We start from the raw sequence: 21,686 nt of genomic DNA, 5'->3' as shown, positions 1-21,686 counted from the left end.
TGTTTCCTCTATTTCCGCCTGTCCCACTATCATGTTTGCCCTTCATTCGGCTCTCAGTAATTCCTCTCTGCTTCATTGCACTTGATCAAGCCCCACCAGGCATTCTACACCCTCCTCTTTTGATGTTAGATCACTTGTTTTTCCCTTGTCCCTGGGTTTGGCTCCCCACTTTATTTCCTCTACCTCCTGCTCTCCCATGTACCCCAGAACTGTCAGTCCCATTGTTTTCTCCTTAGGATTGTTTATCCTGCCTATTTTATATAAATAGACATGAAAAAAATAAAGGAAGGAAGGGAGGGAGGGGGGGAGGGAGGAAGGAAGGAAAGGAAGATGGAAAGAAGAGTCAATAAATAGTTCCAGGTCTGCCCGTTGACACTTGTGAATGTTTTCTGACTGAGTCTGATGATGGGCCCAGCCCTTCGCACGAAGTCTATTTTTGGAATTCTGTGGCGACTTCATTGCTTTGCTCCCTTTCTTCTCTGTTACACTACCTTTGTGTTTTGCACCAATGTGTGTGGGTCCAACCGGGCACAATCCTTGCACTATCTCCAGTGCTGTCCACTGTAGTGCTATAGATCAGTGAGGGGATGTTGTGTCTCCTGTCGCATGGTGGGACTGGCCCTACAGTTCTAGAATGTCATCTTCGGGACTTGGTGGGCCAGGATGCAGTCCACCCTCTCTGTCTCCTTCCCTCTTAGTTTGCTCCCTTGTGGTCTGAGCACACCCGCCCCTCTCGGGCTGTATTTTAGTGCTATCCTCTGTAGTGCATTCTTCTAGGGAGGGGCTCCACGTAGCTGGGATTAGTGCCGGCCCCACACACCTATCTGCTAGATCACTACTTTATGCCAGTGTGTGGTCTTCAAGATTTGGCACACCAGGTCCCTCTCTCCCTTTCCTAGGGAGACATAGACAATACCCTCTCCATGGGTGAGTTAGTGCCCTGTTCCCCAACTACCCACTTCCTCTTTCTTTTTTTTCCCCCCTCATTTTTAGTTGGCAGCCAGTGTATCCCTGGTTTGGGTGTAAACCTTGCCAGAATGCCTGAACTTCGCCCTGGGAATTTATGAATTTAGTAGCTTTTGCCCTATGACCGTTGTGCTTTTTAAGCTTACCTCAGTGGTCTTATGTTGTACTTGTCCTTCTGTGCTTGGCTTACTTAGCTTAGCATAATTTCCTCCAACTTTTCCCATGCGACAAGGCGCTTTGTGTGTTCATCACTGCTTTTTAGAGATGTGTAGTACTCCACTGTATGCATATACCATAGTTTTTAAAGCCATTCTTCCGTGGATGGAAATTTCGGTTGTTTTCAACTCTTTGCGATTGTGAACTACATTGTGATGTACATTGGCGTGCAGATGTCAGGCCATGGTCTGTGTCTTATCTCTTTTGGCTATATGCCCAGTAGGGGGATTGCTGGGTTGTATGGTAGCTTGATATCCATTTATTATAGATATCGCCAAATCAATTTCCATAGTGGCTGTATATGGGATGAGAATTCCCATCTCACCACAGCCACTCCAACACTTGCTGCTTTCTGATTTTTTGAATTGAGCTATCTTTGAGGGTGTTAGGTGGTATCTCATAGTTGTTTTCATTTGCATTTCCCTCATGACTAGTGATTGGGAACATTTTCTCATATATTTATTGGCCATTCGGATTTCTGCCCTTGTGAAACTTCTGTTCAGGTCCTTTGCCTATCTCCTCAATGGGCTAATTCTTTTTTCTTATTGTAGGTTAGCATAGTATTGTAGATTTTAGTAATAAGGCCTGGGTCTGCTGTGTCATTGCTAAAGATGTGTTCCCAGTCTGTGGGCTCTTGATGTACACAGCTGTTGTTTTCTTCAGTATATCCCATTTGTCAATTTGTGCTTCCTCGATGTGTGTGTCCTTCCCTATTTCTAGTAGCCTATGTATTCCCTGGACCATAGTTCTGAGGTTTGTCCCAGTTCCCTCATTAATGGCCCTAACAGTTTGGGTTTTTACCTCGAGGTCTGTGATCTACCTTGAGTTCATTCTTGTGCATGGAGTGAGGTAAGGGGATTGTTTATTTTCTCCAGGTAGATATCTATATTTTCCAGCACCACTTGATGAAGAAGGCACTTGCTTCCCATTTGATATTTTGGGGGCCCTTATAAAAGATCAGTTCTCTGTATGCTGATGGTTTCGTTTCTGGGTTTTCAGTTATATTTCCCTTGTTCTGAATACCTGTCATTATACCAGTGCCATGCTGTTTGGATCACTGTGGCTGTGTAATAGGTTCTAAAATCAGGTATAGTAAGCCCTCCAACTTTGTCCTTCTACTTGAATTATAAACAAGCATATGAAAGACTCAAATAATGCTATCAATCAATGTGATATAAAACTGGCGCTTTCAGAACACTTTAACCAATAATATTATAATAATACTATTTTCAAGTGTACATAATACATCCACCAAAAATTCTATATACTGTCACAAAATACCTTATTAAATTTATAAAAATAATTAATATAATTTATGTATACTGAGCAAAAGAAAACTAAAATTGAAACTAATAACCAAAAATTATCTGGAAAGTCCTCAAATATTTACTAATTAAACAAAACTGTTCTATGTGAGATATACATCAGAGAAAGTCTCAAGAAAACTTAGACACTCCTTTGAACTAACTGAAAATGAAATACATATTAAATTTATATAGTGATGTTAAAACAATCGTTAGTCTGGTTTTATAATTCTAAATGCTAATATAGAAAATTATCAAACCAATATTATAAGCTTCCATGTTAATGGATTGTAAAATAAGTGCAAACTACACCCAAAGCAAGCAGAAGGAAGAAAATAAGAAAGCAGAGATCAATTAAATTACAAACATAGAAACAAAGGAAAAATAATAAAAACCAAAAGCTATTTCTTAAAATTAAGTTAAAATTGATAAGCCTCTGGAAAGCTTGTAAAAGACACAATATCAGTAGCAATAATTAGAGAAGAGAAATTACTCCAGATTTCACAAGTATTAATAGGATAATAGGGATTACTACAAACAATTCTAAGCACATGCATTTGAGAATTTAAATGAAATAAGACCATTTGTTGAAATATTTAAATAAGAAGGAATAGCCTGGAGGGTCCTATGTCTTTAAAGAAATCAAATTTACAATTAAAAATAGTCCTAGCAAGAAGACTCCTGTTCCAGGTAGAGTAATTGGTGAATTACACCAAACATTTATAGAAGGAACACCACCAGTTTTACAGAATCTTTCCATAACATTCAAAAAGTGGGATCATTTCCCAATTTGCTTTATGTGGCCATCCTTACCCTGCTATCAAAGTCAAAGATAAGATAAGGAAATGAAAGCTTATAGCTCTCATAAACGTCATCTAAATACCTGCAAAAAAGTACTAAATTGTACTCTTTAATTTATATACCACAGTACATAAAAAAATTACATCAGAACTAAGTGAAGTTTCTCTTGGTAATCCCAGGCTGGTTCAACATTCAGAAATCAATATAATTAGTTGTATCAACAGTCCTAACCCTCTTACCCCCCCAAAAAACCCCACGTGAACATATTAAATTGCAAAGAAGACATTTGATGATCTCTATTCATGATAAGAGGTCTTAGCAAACTAAAATGAAAGTTCTAAAATTACAAAAGGGTTTACAAAAAACAAAAACACAGAAAAAAAAAGATGTATAACTAGGTTATCTAAAGTGAAAGATTGGTAATTTTTTCTCTAATATGAAGCACAAGAGAAATATTTGCTCTCACCACTCATAGTCAACATTTTACTGGAAGGTCTAGCCTATGAAATATGGCAGAAGTAAACAGCCATATAATCAGAAAGGACAGAAGAAACTAGTCCTATGCACAAAGAACATGATTGTTTACATGGAAAGTCCCAAGAAATTCTATTTTTAAAAACTCAAGAACTAATATATATCAGTAATGAATGATTAAAAAACAAAACTAAACAACAATAAACAGAATAGAAAACAGGGTTATCCACACTAGATTAAAAATATTTGGGTATAAAGATAACAAAATGTGCTCATGATTTATGCTGAAACGGATCTTGGTGGCGCTATTGCTTGAGCATTGTACTGCGAATCACAAGATGGGAAGTTCAACTTCTCTAGTAATGTGGTAGTTAGATTTGTGTCAGCAGGACACTCCTGGCTAGGTGGGGAGTCTGATCTGTCAATCAGCTCACAGTGTGATGTGGTCCCCTTGGGGGTGTGGACTTCTCATAAGCATGCCCCTCTCTCCCCCTTCCCCTTCTTGCTTGCTGGCCACCCTAAGAGTCGTCAGAGCCTTGTCATTTCCCCCTCACCATGGATCCACAGCATTCTGCACCCATGCCCCTGTGATCTTGCGTTCTGCATCACTGCATATGACTGAGTTTGAAGAGGGACTTATGGACAATATTGGACTTGTGGACTTGAGTTGGCCTGAGCTGGGATGTTGTCTTGATATATAACTACTCTGTGATATCAAGCTCTTCTCTTATACATGTATGAGTGCCACTGGATTTGTTTCTCTAGTCAAGTGGGCCTAACACAAGCAGCTCTGTAGGGAAAACATGAGGCTGTTTTCTCCCATACAAATCTAAAGCCGCGGAAACTATAGATAGACTAACATGAACAGGAACAGAGTTGAGAGCAGTGAATTTCTGAGCTATGCGGAAGACTTCAAGACACTGATGAAAGAAATCAAAGAAGATTTAAATAAACACTGTATTTGTGGCTGGAAGACTGAACATAGTCCAAATATAAAATGTCCCCAAAAGTATCTATAGATTTAATGCACTTCCAATTAAAATACCAGCAGAGTTATTTTGAGATATGGACAAGCTGATTCTAAAATTTATTTGAAAATGCATGAGTTAAAACTCATATGGACACAAAAAACTTTACAAAATATAAGTTGAAAAAGTAAGTTAGAGATCAAAGTATTCGAATTAATTAAAAAACAAACAAATCATATTTATTGTCATGTATACATATTCTGATTTCTCTGCATTCAATTTTATTAATTACCCCCTAGAGTCAATTAGGAAGCCCAGGTGGTTGGCATCAACTCGATGGTAGTGAGCAAGAGTAGTATAGTCCAATTAACCAACTTTTGTTTGCTCAGACACAAGTGAAAACTAGGAAGTAGGAAAATAAAATTAATATAGCCATTTTTTCATAAAAACATATTTAATCTTATTTTAGCAAAGTATAAGATGGAATAATAAAAATTATTTAGAATACTATAAAGGTATTTGCACATCTCATTAATCTATAGATAATTTTTATATAAAGTATTTAACAAAGGACATTAAAATATGTTTAATGATTTATGTATATTTTACTTGCAGAGAAATTATCCAGGTATCCAAATATTACATTATATTTCACAGTGTAACATTATTCTTAAAGCTTAGAGTGGCTAAAGGTCTAGAAACTACAATTTATATCAGAACATTAAGTCCTGTGATAAGTAGTATTAAAATCACAAGTTTAAAGCATTTTTAAAAATGATCAATTTCTCAAGCGGCCATCAAGCTCAGAAGCAACAAAGCCCACATGGAAGAAGCACACCAGCCTATGCAACCACGAGGTGTTGAAGGGATCAGGTGTAAGGCATCATCAGAACAAAAAATCTTACCATAGTGAATGATGGGGGGAGTGCGGAGTGGAGATCCAAAGCCCATTAGTAGGCCACTGGAGATCCCCTTGCAGAGGGGTCTCGGGGAGGAGATGAGCCAGTCTGGGTGCGATGTAGCAACGATGAAAAATACAACTTTCCTCTAGTTCCTAAATGCTTCTTCCACACCCACTATCGTGTTCCCAATTCTACTTTACAAATCTGGCTAGACCAGAGGATGTACACTGGTACAGATAGGAACTAGAAACACAGGGAACCCAGGGCGGATGATCCCTACAGGACCAGTATGTGACCTCCTCCCTGGGGGACGGACAACCGAAAAGTGGGTGAAGGGAGACGTCGGACAGGGCAAGATATGACAAAATAACAATTTATAAACTATCAAGGGCTCATGAGGGAGGGGGGAGCGGGGAGGGAGGGGGAAAATGAAGACCTAATGCCGGGGGCTTAAGTGGAGAGGAAATATTTTGAGAATGATGAGGGCAATGAATGTACAAATGTGCTTGACACAATTGATGTATGTATGGATTGTGATAAGAGTTGTATGAACCCCTAATAAAATGATTTTAAAAAAAGCAAAAAAAGAGATCAATTTCATTTCATTTTGTAAGAATATTTTTGTATTCTTTTCTAATCCTAAATAAGATTACCTCTAAGTCTTACAGAACTAATAGAGAGAAATTAAATGCGTCTTATACTAACTAAAATTTGTGCAAACATTTTTTGCAACATGATAAAATCTAGGGACGAAAAACTGAGTTGCCATTAAAGTAAAATTTAAAACCCCAGAAACTTTTGAAGAGCATTTACGTATGGTGCCTCTTTCCATTTGCTTTGGAGAGTACCGGAAAGCAAGATGGGTCACCAGCGTTTCTCGGGAGCCACTCTTGAAAATTCGGTCAGGAAACCTGCTCTTGCCTCGCATGCTCATACTGGCAGGGTCTGATCAGAAAATGAGATCTCAAAATATGCCACCGGTGTGCCCCTCTGAATACGAAGGATATTGGCTTCACTGAGCTGGACTAAGTGATCTTTGAATGCACTATCCAAGATAACTCTCCAGTAGAAGACACAATACCAGCTATTAGTACATAACACTTAAAAATGTCAAGTGAAAAAATAAATAGTAAAAAAATTAAAAACTCCAATTTCTTCAAAGGCTCATTTATTTATTAGGTTTATTTTAAGACTCTTGACTTCATCCACAAATCTCTGACTACCTAGCCTTTCCTCCACTTCTTTGGAACCCAAGACTTACCTAAAAATACTGAAAGATACAGGTAGGAACTTATCTCATTTATAACCCAGAATCTGTCTGATCATCTTTTGCCGTTTTGATTGGCTGAGGAAAGGGTGCCAAGGAAGAACACTTTAAAATGCCTCCCTCTGGAAATTGCTGACTCTTTCTTTGAGTATGGACTTGTAGAAAGTATACATTAGTACAGAATACTTAAAAAAAATTAAAATCATTTTATTGGGGGCTCATACAACTCTTATCACAATCCATACATACATCAATTGTGTCAAGCACATTTGTACATTCATTGCCCTCATCATTCTCAAAACATTTCCTCTGCACTTAAGCCCCCCGCATCAGGTCCTCATGTTTCCCCTCTCTTCCTGCTCCCCCCTTCCTCCTGAACCCTTGATAATTTATAAATTATTGTTATTTTGTTATGTCTTACACTGTCCGACGTCTCCCTTCACCCACTTTTCTGTTGTCCGTCCCCCAGGGAGGAGGTCACATGTAGATCCTTGTAATTGGTTCCCCCTTTCCAACCCACCTTCTCTCCACCCTCCAGGTATCGCCACTCTCATCACTGGTCCTGAAGGGATCATCCGCCCTGGATTCCCTTTTTCCTGTTGCTAATTTCTCAGAAAGAGTTGGAAGAAACGAAAAAGAAAGAAAAATAGGAGAAAAAACCTCATGGATATAAAATTATTGTTAAAAGGCTAATTGTCTCTTCTCTGTAAGGAGAGGCGTAAATAGGCTTAGATAGAGGAGAATCCAGTTACAGGCGCACATACATTAATTGGGGGCTGGGGAGGAGATGTGAATGAGGAGGAGAGAAAAGGGCTCCGGAGAGATGAAAGAGACTACATGCAGCTTCAATAGTAAATCAAGCTCCTGAGGATTCAAATTGGACACTTTAAAAGTCTCAAGATATGCCACTCAAATGAGTATCTTGTTTATGTCAAAATTTCCCTTAAATGGTATTGTGTGTGTGTGTGTGTATATATATATATGTATATATATATATACATATATATATATGCATAGATCTAATATATATATATTGTTTGTTTCTTACTGTGTACCTCTAAAACTTTTATCACTCCAAACAAAAATTTATACCAATTTAAGCAATAACTTCCCATTTCATCCCTTTCCATTGCAAACACTAATCTGTTTCCTGTTTTTATGCATTTGCTTATTCTTTGTAATTTATGTGATTGGAATCATACATTATTTGCCTTTTGGGTCTAGCCTACTTCTCTTGCTGTAATGTTTTCAAGGTTTATCCATGTTGTAAAATGTATCAGAACTTCATCTCTCTTTATGACTGAATAACATTCCATTGAACGTAGATGAGCATTCAGCTGGTTATGAACATTCGGGGAGCTTTGGATCATTGGTTACAGAGTTTCTGTGTGGGGTGATGGAAAAGGTTTGGAAATAGTGAGGACAGTTGTACAGCATCATGACTGCAGTTAATATGATTTTACGTTTAAAATTTTGTTAAAGTGAAGAGTTGTGTGGTTATGTAACATTGTGGGAAATAACATTATGAGACTGTTTTTTAATTCCCATTTTCTAAGGTATTTTATTACACACATGGTTGCGTTGAACCAAGTGTCTTTTCTGTATCTCTTGATAGCATCATGTGATTTTCTCCTTTAATAAATGCCTCAATATTGAAGGCTCTTTTATTCCTAATATGAAACATACTAGTTGTATTCTTTATGCATTATACTCCTGGAATAACTTTACAATGTATTTAGGACTTTGGTATTTGTGTCTATAGGCATTATTTCAAGCTTCGCGACACATTTCAATCTTAAAAGCTAGGAATTAGTTTAACGAGCAAATAGCAATTTCTTGATTCCAAAATGTTTGGTGCAGCCTTTTTCTAAAATCATTGGTGCTGCTGCTTTTCTGAGTGGAAATCTTTCCATTGGTTTTGACCATTTTGATGTATTCTGTGACTCCACAGGATGTACTGAATGCCCACACCCAGTACCTGTAAAGTGGGCTGAGCCATTCACCCTCGCTCCCACCTTTTCACTGTGTGGGCCCGAGGATCTCTTCCTCTCCCCTACCTTGTTTTGAATCACTTTTGTTCCTAGTATATGGCATATTTAATTTCCATTTTTCAAATTTATTGTTGAACGCTGTGCACTGTAGTCTCCGCAAGTTCAAAAGTTTTCGAGACTTCCCATTATTATTCCTACTAGTTTATGCTTTCATCTTTTCTGGCTTATTTCTTGGCCAGAAGGTGGTACATAAAACAAGGTCTAAAAATGGGAATTATTATAAGAATATCTGATTCTTTAGTGCTGTCAAGCTGTTCTACGTTTCCTTGTGTCATGCCATTGAATGTACACAAAATTCTGAGATTTAAGTTGAGAGCCTGTGACCTAACCTTGCGTTAAGTCTCCAGCTCACGTATTGTAATTTGCCTCCCTCTGCTATCTTACCATTACTTGTTTTCTGAACTCCATAAATCCATTCCTTCCTTTTCTTCTTTTCTTAAATATTCAGCTAAGTATTCCAAAGCCTCTTCAAGAAATAATTGCTAGGGAGAAGAGTTATAGGCACCACCAACAACAGTAAAACAGGGAGGCCTTTTCAAAAAAAACACCCCAATACTTCTTGTTCCACTTTCTTTAGGAACAAATGTTTATTTGTTAGATGGTTAGAGTCAATTTACCAAAAGTTCTTATGAGAAAAAGACAAATGTTGGTAGAGAGTATCAAACTTCTGTTTGGGGGAATAGGAACCAGTAGTATAATTCTTAAATGCTTCTTCTATGGGAGAGATTCTGGAAATTTCATTGTGTATGTACAGAAATCAGAACCAAACTGAGAAAATATACCGGGAAGCAGATTTTAGTTAAGCATGAGGACGGACTTTCTAGTAATGGCGGCTGCTGTCCATGAATGGCAGGGGTCAGAGGTAGGGCTGCTTCACAGCATGATGGGTTTCTTCCTCAGGAAGGGTCACCATATAATCTTGAGAGTGACATAGATGCTAATAATGATAATTCCATCCTCTTGAACTAATTATTTATTGATTGAAATTTTATTTTTAATTTATTGGTGAATTTATAAAGTAATTTGATTCAAAGGCTATTTTAGGCATTAAATCCATAACAAGTAAATACAATATTTGTGGATATTTAAGCAAGTGTAAAGTGATTTTTCTGCAAATGAAAATCATATAAGCATAGAATGTTTTTCTTATTTGAATATTCAGTCACTTACTTATATGTCAGGGCATCTCCACCTTCATTTCCTTCACATTTTCTCCCCAAACTCACTGCCATTGAGTAGATGCAGACGCATCATGACCCTCTAGGGCCAGCGCAGAACTGCCCCGGTGAGTTCTCATGAGACTGTAACTCTTTACAATAGAAAGGCCTTTCTACCAGGGACTGGCTGGTGGTTTTGGACCTTGGAGAATCTGGTATGCCACTAGAACTCCTTATACCAACTCTAAGTTCCTTGTAGCCAAAAGATTCCACTGACTGGGGGGGACATCTTGCCCAGCTGGTGCAAGATGGTTTTGTTGTTAGTTGGATATGAATTAGCTCTGACTCATTGCTAGCTTAAGTATAACAGAAAGTAAATTTCCCTGGTCTTGTAGTATTTTCATGATGATTGGTATGTTCGAATCCACTGCTGGGATTTCTCTGTCCACCCATCTCATTGAGGGGCTCCTTCATTTCTGGTAACCCTGTACTTCACTATACATATGTATTTTTCTAGTGATGGGTCTTTCCTAACGATGTGTCTGAAGTGAGTCCAAATCTTGCCCTCCTTATTTCTAATGAGCATTCTGTCTGTACTTCATGGTATATTTAATATTTTTCCCCCAACATCCCAATTCAAATTTTCAACTCTTTTCCATGTTTACATGGAAACATGTTTCCATGTTTCAAATGCCTCCTCCAAAACCCAAAGCAAACTCACTTTGGGTTCTGGACTCACAGCATCCCGATGGATCAGGGCAGAACTGCTCCTGGTGAAAAGGAAATGCCTTGTGTGAGGCAAACCTTAGTCGCCAAAGTGACATCTTTGCTTCCAAAAACTATAAAGAGGAATTTTGCAGCAGCATTAGCAGCAGGGCAGCAGGGTGCAAAACCTCCCGTCACGCCAACCGGATGTTCACATGCGCTTCCCTCTATCACTAGGTGTCCGTGCAAGGCGGATGTGTGTCACTTTGCTTCTAGGAAGGTCTGGACATTGATTAGGCTTAGCCAGGCCTTGATATGGGAACTCTGCACAGAGCCTCAGTTGCTTCTGGGACAAGGCTAAAGAAGGAAGTCCGCCAGATCCAGCTGAGCTTTTAAAATGTAACAATTTCTAACGACACTAAGTTAAAAATGAAGATTCCAGGGCAAACCCTAAACTGAAACGGTCAACAATACAATGGAACATAAACAGAGACTAAACCAGGCACAGAAACCCATCGGGACATCTCTTCTTTAAACACAAACCCCATAGAAGCAGAAATCATTTAAAACATGGAGCATTTTTTCCCTATGTCTGAAATGTGGTGAGTGTATAAAGATGTCTCTTTGGTACATTACTCACCAGAGCATCCCTTCGGCCCCCATGGAAACATGCAAAGGGAACCAAGTAGCCAGATGCCCTTTCCTCGGCCCAGCCTGAGACTTGGCCTCTTGGCAAGAGTGTGGACTGTAGAGTCAGGTAACCCAGATTTTAGGATGGTTCTGCCACTTGCTGCCTGTGTGACTTTGCACAAGGCTCTGGGGCCCAACACGGATGTTATTTTTTCCTCTCGATGTTTGAGATGACAATCGTAACGACATCATAAAGTTGGTCAAAGGGCTAACTGACCTAACATTTAGAAAATAGCATGTCCTATGCAAGTGTTGTTTAAATAGAACCATGTGGGGGTGAGAATGCAATGGTAGCTACCGTGATCTGCTCTTCAACTGACTGCTCAGGGTTTCTCTTCGCTTCACAAGCAAAGAGTTGCCTCTATGCTAAAATAAGAGTATTATTGGATATGGTGGCAAAGTCACAATAAGATGATTGCTACTACTCTCCAAGGGCCCTTAAAAGAAAGACCATCTTGCTTGTGATTAGACACTTGATTAAGGCCCTTCCTCTGTGGACAGGCGACGATGTCCTTAAGATTCTGAAACTCTAGGGCTATCCACGATGCTGCAAGGAGCCTCAGCAGCAGTGCAAAGCAGCTTCAGGGAAGAAAATTAGAATGAGCCGAGCATCTCTTCAGACTCTCATCCTAGTTACAAGGGAGAGCAAACGTGTGCACCACGACAGGACCATGACTCATCATCATGGGGCTGCTGGAATTATGGTCATGAAACCCAAAATACTGCCCACGAGAAATTACATAGCAACTTTGACATACTGTCACATTATGTCATTTGTCTAGTTCTAGGTGAAACTGCCTGCCACTTCATGTTTATGCTGACCCCCTACCTTGGTGGGGTATTTAATAAAGGGTTTTTTTTTTCATTCTAGAATAAAATGTTCTTTAACGATATAAAACTGCTCAAATGAATCATAGTCTACAGAGTGCATGTGGGCAGCTCATAATAAAATAAAAGCCTTACGTTTGCTAAAGCATCAGAATGGATTTTTTTTTTCTAACTAGGATGCACTGTGTATTCAATGGCAATTACCTTGTTTTGAAAAATAGCAGTTGAGAAAAAGCTTGTTTTTTTCATAACCCGCTGACTCACCTGTAAGCCAGTGCCTCTAGATGATACCAGATGGATTTTTCTCCAAGACTTACAGCTCAGATTTAGCCATAAATTAGGATAATCCGGTCGTGGCAGTGACAGATTTCTCACACCATCTTCCTCCATTATTATCTAGTTCCAGTTCTGTTTCAATTGCTTCTTATTGTTCGGAGACAAAGATGATAGATGCATGAAAAGATGCGTCAATATGTAGCCCTTGTCTCGCTCAAAATCAAAGGGTCAAGCTCCAAGCATTTACCCACAAAGTAAATTTGGTTCAATTACAACTTGTCAAAAAGCACATGACAGCCCTAAGATAAAAAGGACTTAGTTGCTAAGGAATGAAAACCCGATTAACCACATTGGAACATGGAAATACTCTCACAAACAGTTCACTCACATTTCCATCTGTTCAAATTCTTGGACCCATGAAAGGAGGAATCTGAGAGTAGGAAGATGTACATGATTACACAAGCTCGCTCTTCCACCGGAGGGGCCCCTCATGTTCCCCTTTAACTCGTACGTAGAAAAGATGGAACAGGTGGGTTCCTAACTGCAAGGTCAGCAATCCATGACTAACAGTGGCTTCCTTGGAAGATAGATGAGGCTTTCTGCTCCTGTAAAGATTTACCGTCTTGGAGCGCCACCCGGGCAGTTCTATTTGACCTTCTAGGGTCACTATGAGGCCGAAGCAACTACATGGCAGGGCTTTTCTCCCTTCTTAGCCCAAGAACCAAGATTTTAGGATTTGAGGTTTTAGTTGCTTAAGGAATTGACTCCTACATTCAGCTAGAAACCTGGGTGAATTTTTGTCTTCAATTTTATTGATAAGAAGTCATATTTTTTTCAAAAGCATAAGTCCTGTACTGTTCCATCAAGGTAAGATAAAGTCTATCTGAAGACGTATAGCTGAATTCATTTGGTTAATGAAGGGGTTGGCAAACAATGGCCCATAGGCTTCACCTGTTTTGTAAATATTTGTTAGAACAGTCATCGCATCTATTGACAGACTGTCTATTAAATTTTTTAATCAGAGGCTATGTGCAATAATTACTCTCTGCTCCTGATAGAAAGTGCTTTGCTCTTCCTTGGAGAAATGCGTATTGTCATAGATCAGTTTCGTAAAGACCTCATAGGGTGTTTCAGTCTAGGTATATTGGAGAAACAAATCCACAGAAACTCATACGTATGAAAGAGAGTTTTATATAAAGGGTAAGTGCACATCAAGAAAACATCCCAACCCAGTGCTGCTCAAGCCCACAAGGCCAACATTATCCCATATGTCCGACACCAATCCACAAAGTCCTCCTCCATCTCACAAAACACACACTATAATACCGACTGCAGGAGGAAAGCCGAGTCAGTGAATGTGTAAGCATCTCAGCGCTGGCAGGGGTCTCCACACGGTTGCTCCAGCACTGAGGCCTGCACTGGGATAGGTTCATGTGACTTCTCCTCAGGGATGTCTCACAGGAAGTGAGCCTTGCCAGCTGAAGCAGGGAACTAGCTATGGCAGCTTCACCATGGTCTGACCATCACAAAACAAGAGACCCGAGAACTAGAAAGGTGAGGCTCACTGAGCCATTTATCTCTCTGCCCTTCAATTAAACCCCCATACGTTTATCGGCCAGGTTGGCCCCATAAACTTCAACTATCTCACGGGGTTTTAGCATGGTTGCATGGATAATGGCTTCTACGTAGAATAGAAGTAACACAGGTATAAATGGGCTAAGATTTAGGCAGCAGTTTATACTCTGTGCTGCCCTCATTTACCCACCCAAGCAAAGTTGCTTTTTACTTCTTTTGTGTACAAAAGTCCACTTTCTTTAGCTATTAGTTTGCATGCTTTTCTTTCCTGTTTGACGTTGAGTAACTTGAGAGCAATTTGAAAGTCAGAATTGTGCTTGATTTGTTCTTTTATTCACAAGATCAAATACAACACTCAAAACAAGTGAAAGAAATTACATTAAGTTGGATAGACTTTCCCAGCTTCTCAAACAGTCAGATTCTGTAGTGGGTGCAAAGGAGAGAGTTTCGGAATGCATTTTCTCTCAGCAGTAGTTTTAAGTATCTAACAATGATTTTTAACATTCATTCTAGCCCTTGGGTGATATGGAAGAACAAGAATTGAATGTCTCTGGAGCGTCTTGGTCACACAGTTCAAAATCAGTAATCACCAGTAAGTATATTTAACAAAGGATTAATTTTTTGCTTCAAATGTAATGTTTTTGTTTAAAAGAGTTGAACAATGAATTGACCTGATTGAGGGAAGGAAATCTTATTGCGAACTAAATAATCTAATGGAGAGCCATGTGTACATGAGGGTGAATGAAAAAGGATTGCTTCGTGGGTTCCAGTTCATACATTGTTGAACTGGTTCTGACCCATAGTGACCTTCTGTACGATGGAAAAACACCGCGTCAGTCCTAGACCGTTCTTATAACTGTCATTATGTTGGAAACTCCCAGCCGCTATGCTAGTCCATCCATCACTTTAAGGGTGTTCCTCATTTTCATTGACCCCTATTGATTTGAATTTTGCACCTCAAAATAGATATTTTACAAAACTGGGCTGAAAATATGCTGGTCCCGTGGCATATTTAAAAAATTGCTCCCAGATGGCTCTTACACTTGTTTATTTGTCATTTGGAGAGATGACTCTAGGAGATCAAAATGATGAACCTGACTTGAACGGTCAAAGCCTTGTCAGTTGATGCTCCCTCGGATGCAAGGTCGGCCTGAGCTGGTTTTCAACGTTTTTTTTTCCATATTCAGGTTTATCTCAGATGTATTTTGTCATTGAAGGTGATTCTGTTGAATTTTTGTTATATGTTTTACCATTCTTCAGTATATGAAACTCAGGATTGATGAACCTATTGAGACAACAAGTAGAATAAGGGTTCTTGGGGGGTACAGTTGCAGGGGGGAGTGGTGCAGGTAAAGGGGAACTGATGACAAGACATTCAAGAAGGAAGAGAATGTTCTGGAATCGATTATGGTAGCAATTATGCAACACTGCTTGATATGATTCAACTATGGAATGATATGATAGATGTATTAGCTCCCAATAAAATGGTTTTGGAAAAAAAAGGTATAGTTTAAAGAATCATTATTTGAGTATCTTAGTTATTTGCCCTGGAGATAAAAGAAAATGTTACATTTCTGAAATATCTTGAGAGTTATCAGGATTATAAAATTACTCCTCCTTTCCAATTTAAAAAGAAAACACATTTGTGGGTGTATGCTTTAGGTGAGAGGCTACCCAGAAGATTAAGTGCCCATTTAACAATCCATGGAACAAACTGTTCCATGACAACTGTCCCCATAAGGAGGCAACGTCCTCTTCATGTTACCTTGGCCCCTCCTTTCTAGCCCTTCAATTTCCCTGCTCCACTTTTCCTTCTCGTCTTCGCTTTTGGGCAAATGTTGCCAGCTGGTCTCATAGAAGTACTGTTGATCGCTGCAAGGAGCACATTCCTTCTGAGTGTTACTGATTGTGCTGTAGGCTAAAGCTATCCTTTGGCGGAACGGTGACTTCTAGCAGTGACATCAGTTCCAGGTTAAAATGGTATCTGATGGTGACTGTCTTGGCGGTTCCTTTTGTTTCTTATCATGCCAGTCAGTCTGGTCTTTTGTTTTATGAATTTGAAATTAGTTCCACAGTGTTCTCCCATTCTAACTGGACCTGTGTTCTGTACTAGGTCTGAGCTGTCAGTTGTGGGAGCTGGGCATCATCTATTCTTCTGGCCCCAGGCTTTTAAGAGCTTGAGTTTCCACAGGACCGTTAGTCCTTTTGTCCCTGGTTTCCTTCATCCTTCTTTGTTCCAGAGAGGAAAACACAATTAACTGTATCTTAGCTGGTAACTGGAAAACTTTTCACACCTCGGATGCTGCCCACCACCCTAGGATGTAGAATATTACGAACTATGTTAAACACATTGATCTTGATCACCCCCTGACTATGATCCTTAGTCCGTAAGCCTAGTAACTCAATTCTAGCCAGGAGTTTAGAGATGTCCAATGTCTCTTATGTGTGTTCATTAATTTAAGAAGAAAAGAGCTCAGTCTTTCATCAATAAGCATGTTAACTGGAAGTTTGGGTCAGTTGGTTTGTTTTGTAGTTGCCCTCTAAGTTGGGAATCCCTGGTTCATGTATGGTTGAAGTTCTAGGCTGCCAACCAAAAGTTTGAAGATTTTACACAGAAGACCCTTGTAAGAAATGCCTGGCAAATCTACTTATGAAAAACCAGCCACTTAAAGTCTTATTGAGCACACTTCTACTCTGACACACTTTGGGTAGACATGATTTAGAATCAACTCAACTTAAATATTTTTTTTATCGTCAAATCAAAATTAGGAAATGATTCTCTTTTCTTAGTTGGATGGAGTTGGCTTCTTTTGCTTTTAATCATGAAGTGATGTATTGCCATATGTTTTTTCTGCATATGTTGATTTCATTATATGGTTTCTCTTTAGGCAGTCAATATGCTAGATATATTGATTAGTCATGGTGTTCAATGATTTTTTAAATTATTTTTACATATTGACCAATATTATTTGTGAACATTTTATAGTGGATTTTTGTGTCAATATATAGGAGTGATACTCTTCTGTGGTTTTATTTTCTTATCCTCTTTGACTTATGTATCAGAGGAGTACTGGCCTTTACAAATAGATTAGCAAGATGTTCCTTCGCATTCTATTTTTTAAAAGATTGCATAATTAATGTTAATTCTTTTTAAAGAATGCAAATGAAACCATTTGTGTGTGAAGATTACCTTTTTGGCAGGCTTTTCTTTAAAAAAACCTTGACTTTATTTAATAGTTATAAGATTTTTCAGATGATCTTAAATCTTGGTGAGAACTGGTGGTTTATAGTTTTTGGGAGATATTAGTCAGTTTGAATTGTTGAAGTTATGTGCAATAAATTTCCCATAATAGTTTAAATTTTCCTTTAAAATCTGAAAATCTCTAACGATATCCTGGATTTTCATACCTGATATGGTAATTTGTGTCTTCTTTCTTTTTAAGTTTTGCTACAGGTTTATTGATTTTATAAACTTTTCCAAAGAACCAGGGTTATCTCCTACGCCCACCCATATTTTCATCTTTGTTATTTTCTTATATTTATCTTGAATTTAGTTTTTTTGTTGTTGTTGTTGCTCAGGTTTTTTTCTCTGCTTCTAGTTTCTTAATGTAAAAGTTTAGACTTAACAGGCCTTTAAGAGATTGCTAATTATAGTTTAGAAGAATAATTTATCTTTTTTTTTTTTACTCTATCTCATTTCATGAATAGCCATGGGAAACTATTGAACCTAGCAGAGACAGAGAGTGCCAGGTAGTAGAACCGAACCTGAATGAGGTAACTGGCTACTGAGTAGGAACAAAATTAAAGGTAGGAAACCAAAGTCGGGGGAAAACTAGCCTTTGGGGCTTGTTGTCTACACCACCTACAGCGGTGAGTGGAATCCATCCTGAGACCAGAAGAATTAGAAGCTGACTAGTTACCTCTACAAATACTTCTGATCAGGGTCACAACAATAGACACACGAAAATGAGATGAAAATAAAGAATACAACTCAAATTCTGTTAAAAACAACCCCTTGTGAACATTGGAAACTGGGAGACCTCATGCAATTATCGCCTTGAGATATTCTTCAAATTTTGAATCAAAATTATTCCCTGAGTTATTGTTTAGTGAGCACATAAGGGCAAGCGCGCATTTCAACTGCTGTGGTTTATTGACTGTGCAAAGGCACTTAACTGTGTGTAACATAATAGACTATAGACAGCATTGAGAAAAATGGGAACTCCAGAACATTCTGATGTGCTCATGCTGAAGCTGTACATGGACAAGAAGCAATCGTTCAAACAGAAGAAGAAAAGACTACATGGTTTAAAATTAGAAAAGGTGCATGTCAATGTTGTATTCTGTCAACATACTTATTCGATCTATATGCTGACCAAATAATTCAAGGAGCTTGCCTATATAAAGAAGAACTTGGCATGAGGAGTGGAGGCAGGCTTATTAAAAACTTTCAATATGCAGATGCCACAGCCTTGCTTGAAAGCGAGGAAGACTTAAAGCACTTGTTCATGAAAACCAAGGACTGAAACCTTTACAGCTACCATGCAATGCATAGAAAACCAAAATCCTCACAACTGGACCAATTAGTAACATCGTGATAAACAGAGAAATGATGACGTGGTCGAGGGTTTCATCTTTCTTGGATCCACAATTAATGCTCGTGAAAGCAGCAGTCAAGAGACATTACATTGGGTAAATTTGCTGCACAAGACCACATTAAAATTTGAAAATTGAGGGTGTCACTTTGAAAACTAACGTGTCCTTGACCCAAGCCATAGTATTTTCAATAGCGTCATATACATGTGAAAGTTTGACACTGAATAAGGAAGACCTGAGAAGAAACAATGGAGAAAAATGTTGAAAGTACCATGGAATGACAGACCACACCAATATGTCTTGGAAGAAATACAGCCAGAATTCTTTCTAGAAACAACGATGGTTCGACTTTGCCTCATGTAAACTGAACATATTCTAAGGAGAGACCAGCCCCTGGAAAAGGACATCCTGCTTGGTAACATTGAAGGGCAGTGAAAACGAGGAAGACCCTCAGGAAATGGGTGGGCATAGTGGCTGCGACAATGGGCTTAAACACAATACAATCATGAAGCTGGCTCAGGACTGGGCAACGTTTTGTTTTTCCCTGTGATGCACAGGGTTGCTGTGAGGCGAAATTACTCAGTGACATCCAATAATAACACAGGGGAAATTCCTATAATTTCTTAGTCATAACCAAACACTTTGAGGACATGAGCTGCTGGCCCTGGGCTTCAGTACCAAAAGCTTAGGGCACATCAAAATCTAGTGGCATAATATACTACAAAGATGTTTCACCTATGACTTTGTTGAGTAGAAACTGGATCTAAAAGTTTGTGAGCAGCCAGCGGTCTCCCCTAGCAAAAACCCAAAAACCAAGCTCCCTACCATCAAGCTGATACCTACTCACAATGACACTATAGGACAGAGTAGAACTGCCCCTGTGAATTTCCAAGACTGTAACTCTTTAGGGGAGTAGAAAGCCCGTCTTTCTCCTGTGGAGGGGCTGGTGGGGTTGAGCTGCTAGCCATGCAATTAAGAGCCCGACTCAGAATCACTTCACCACCAGGGTTCCCTCGTTCAGAGCGAAGACAAGTTAAAAAAAAATTTTTTTTTTAATTAAAGATGCAAGGACATTTTTAGTCCAAAGAACAAATGGACCAGGTGAACTTCACCCTCTATGACCTTGAGACCAGAAGAACTAGAGGGTGCCTGGCTAGCTCTGCTCACTGCTCTGAAAGGGATCATTATTGGTGGTCCTGGATAGCATGGAAGGAAAATGTGGAACAAAACTCAAAATGATAAATAACAACAACAAAAGGCTGACTTGTAGAACTCCTGGGACTAGGGACCTGAACTCACCTTCATGGCTCAAATTCCTAGCATATGCTATGGTAGACGGGTCCAAAAGGTGAAACATCACACCCGGGACATACACATTTGTGCAGGACTAAGTCTCAGTAGACAGGGAGGGATAAGAAAGGAAGAATAATGGGAACGTAAGCACAGGAACGCAGTGGGAAGAATGCCATTACATTGTAAGGATTGCAGCCAACATCATCAAACAAAATGAGTGTCAACTGTTGAAAGGAAAATTGATTGACTTTGTAAACTTTTGCCCAAATGACACAAGAAAGCACATACACAAAATCCAACGACTGTACAGTGACCTAATGATATGTGTGATTTCTGTTTGTAACAACATCAAGTCCCTGGTTCTGTTAATACTATTGTAGTTTGTTTGCTCAAGTCTCAGTTCGGATTCCTTCCAAAGTGGAATGTGAAACAAGCTACTGGGTCAAGGCAAATAGGCCCCACTCTGGCCTTCCTTCCAGGCACGGTAATCACATCAGTCTTGCCCCTGACAGTTAAGAGCTACCAACTGACATCCAGTCTTCTGAAATCCTATTGTTCTCCTCTCTATCTCATTTACCATAAAATAGTGCCATATTGAAGCATAAGGGAGTCATTGTGCAAACGTGTTAGAAATTGCTCTATTAGTGCTTGTCAGACCACTAGCTTCCCAGGGACAGCACCCCTGTTAATAAATCCCTCCGTTCCAATGTAGGCTTATATAATGCTCTCAACCCTCATGTCAAAATACTCTCAGGATCCACTCCTTTGTCTCCAGTACATATGAGCCAACGCCTGCAAATATCTTGCTAAGCAAGTCTTCTTCCTCCCAGCCTGGACCATGCTGAGATCTACGTTGACTTATCAGTCTGGTCATAAAGGGGTTCTGGACATTATCTTGAATGGCATCCACATTAGGGACGATAACTGCCAGTCAACAAGTGGCAGAAGAGTAAAAGCAATTAGTTCTTACATCATGGCCCTGCTTGATACTCACCCCCAGGAAGAGAACACAGAAGATATAAGTGCTATAGAAAAATGTGGTGAAGAAATTAGATGGTGTCCGGCTATTAGATAAAATAGCATCCGGGGTCTTAAAGGCTTGTTTCAAAACAAGCAGCCAAACAAGGTGAGATGGCAACCAGGTGCACAAGGAAGAAGCGCACTGATACCAGTGATGGAAGGACACTGGTATCACATAATCCAAAGTCGAAGGAGGGAGTTGTATCAGAGCCTAAATTGCGAAAACCTGGTTTGCAGAAGGCTATGGATGACAGTGGGAGCCCAAGATACTTTTGTGGGATCTACCCAGGAGATAAGCCTCCAGTGATCTCCCTCAATCCACAATAGAGGGCTGGGAGGAAAGTGCTGACTAAGCAGAGTGCATTGGAGAGACGAGTGTCGAAGATCAAAGGGATACACCTGACTTGAATGGTTAAAACCTTGTCAGTTGATTCTCCCCTCTGATGCCCGTTGGGCCTGATCTGGTTTCCAACATTGCCTGTATTTTTTTGATTTTAAGTTTGTTCATATTGGGGTTTATCTCAAATGTGTTGTGTCATTGGGGGTGACCCTCTTGAATTTTTGTTATATGCTTTTTTGTTTTTCAGTCTACGAAAC

Source organism: Echinops telfairi, unplaced genomic scaffold (genome assembly GCF_000313985.2).
Source record: "Echinops telfairi isolate 266 unplaced genomic scaffold, ASM31398v2 ScPeMD7_6;HRSCAF=24_0, whole genome shotgun sequence".
Taxonomy (NCBI): Eukaryota; Metazoa; Chordata; class Mammalia; order Afrosoricida; family Tenrecidae; genus Echinops; species Echinops telfairi.
Note: the sequence above shows the minus strand (reverse complement) of the source record.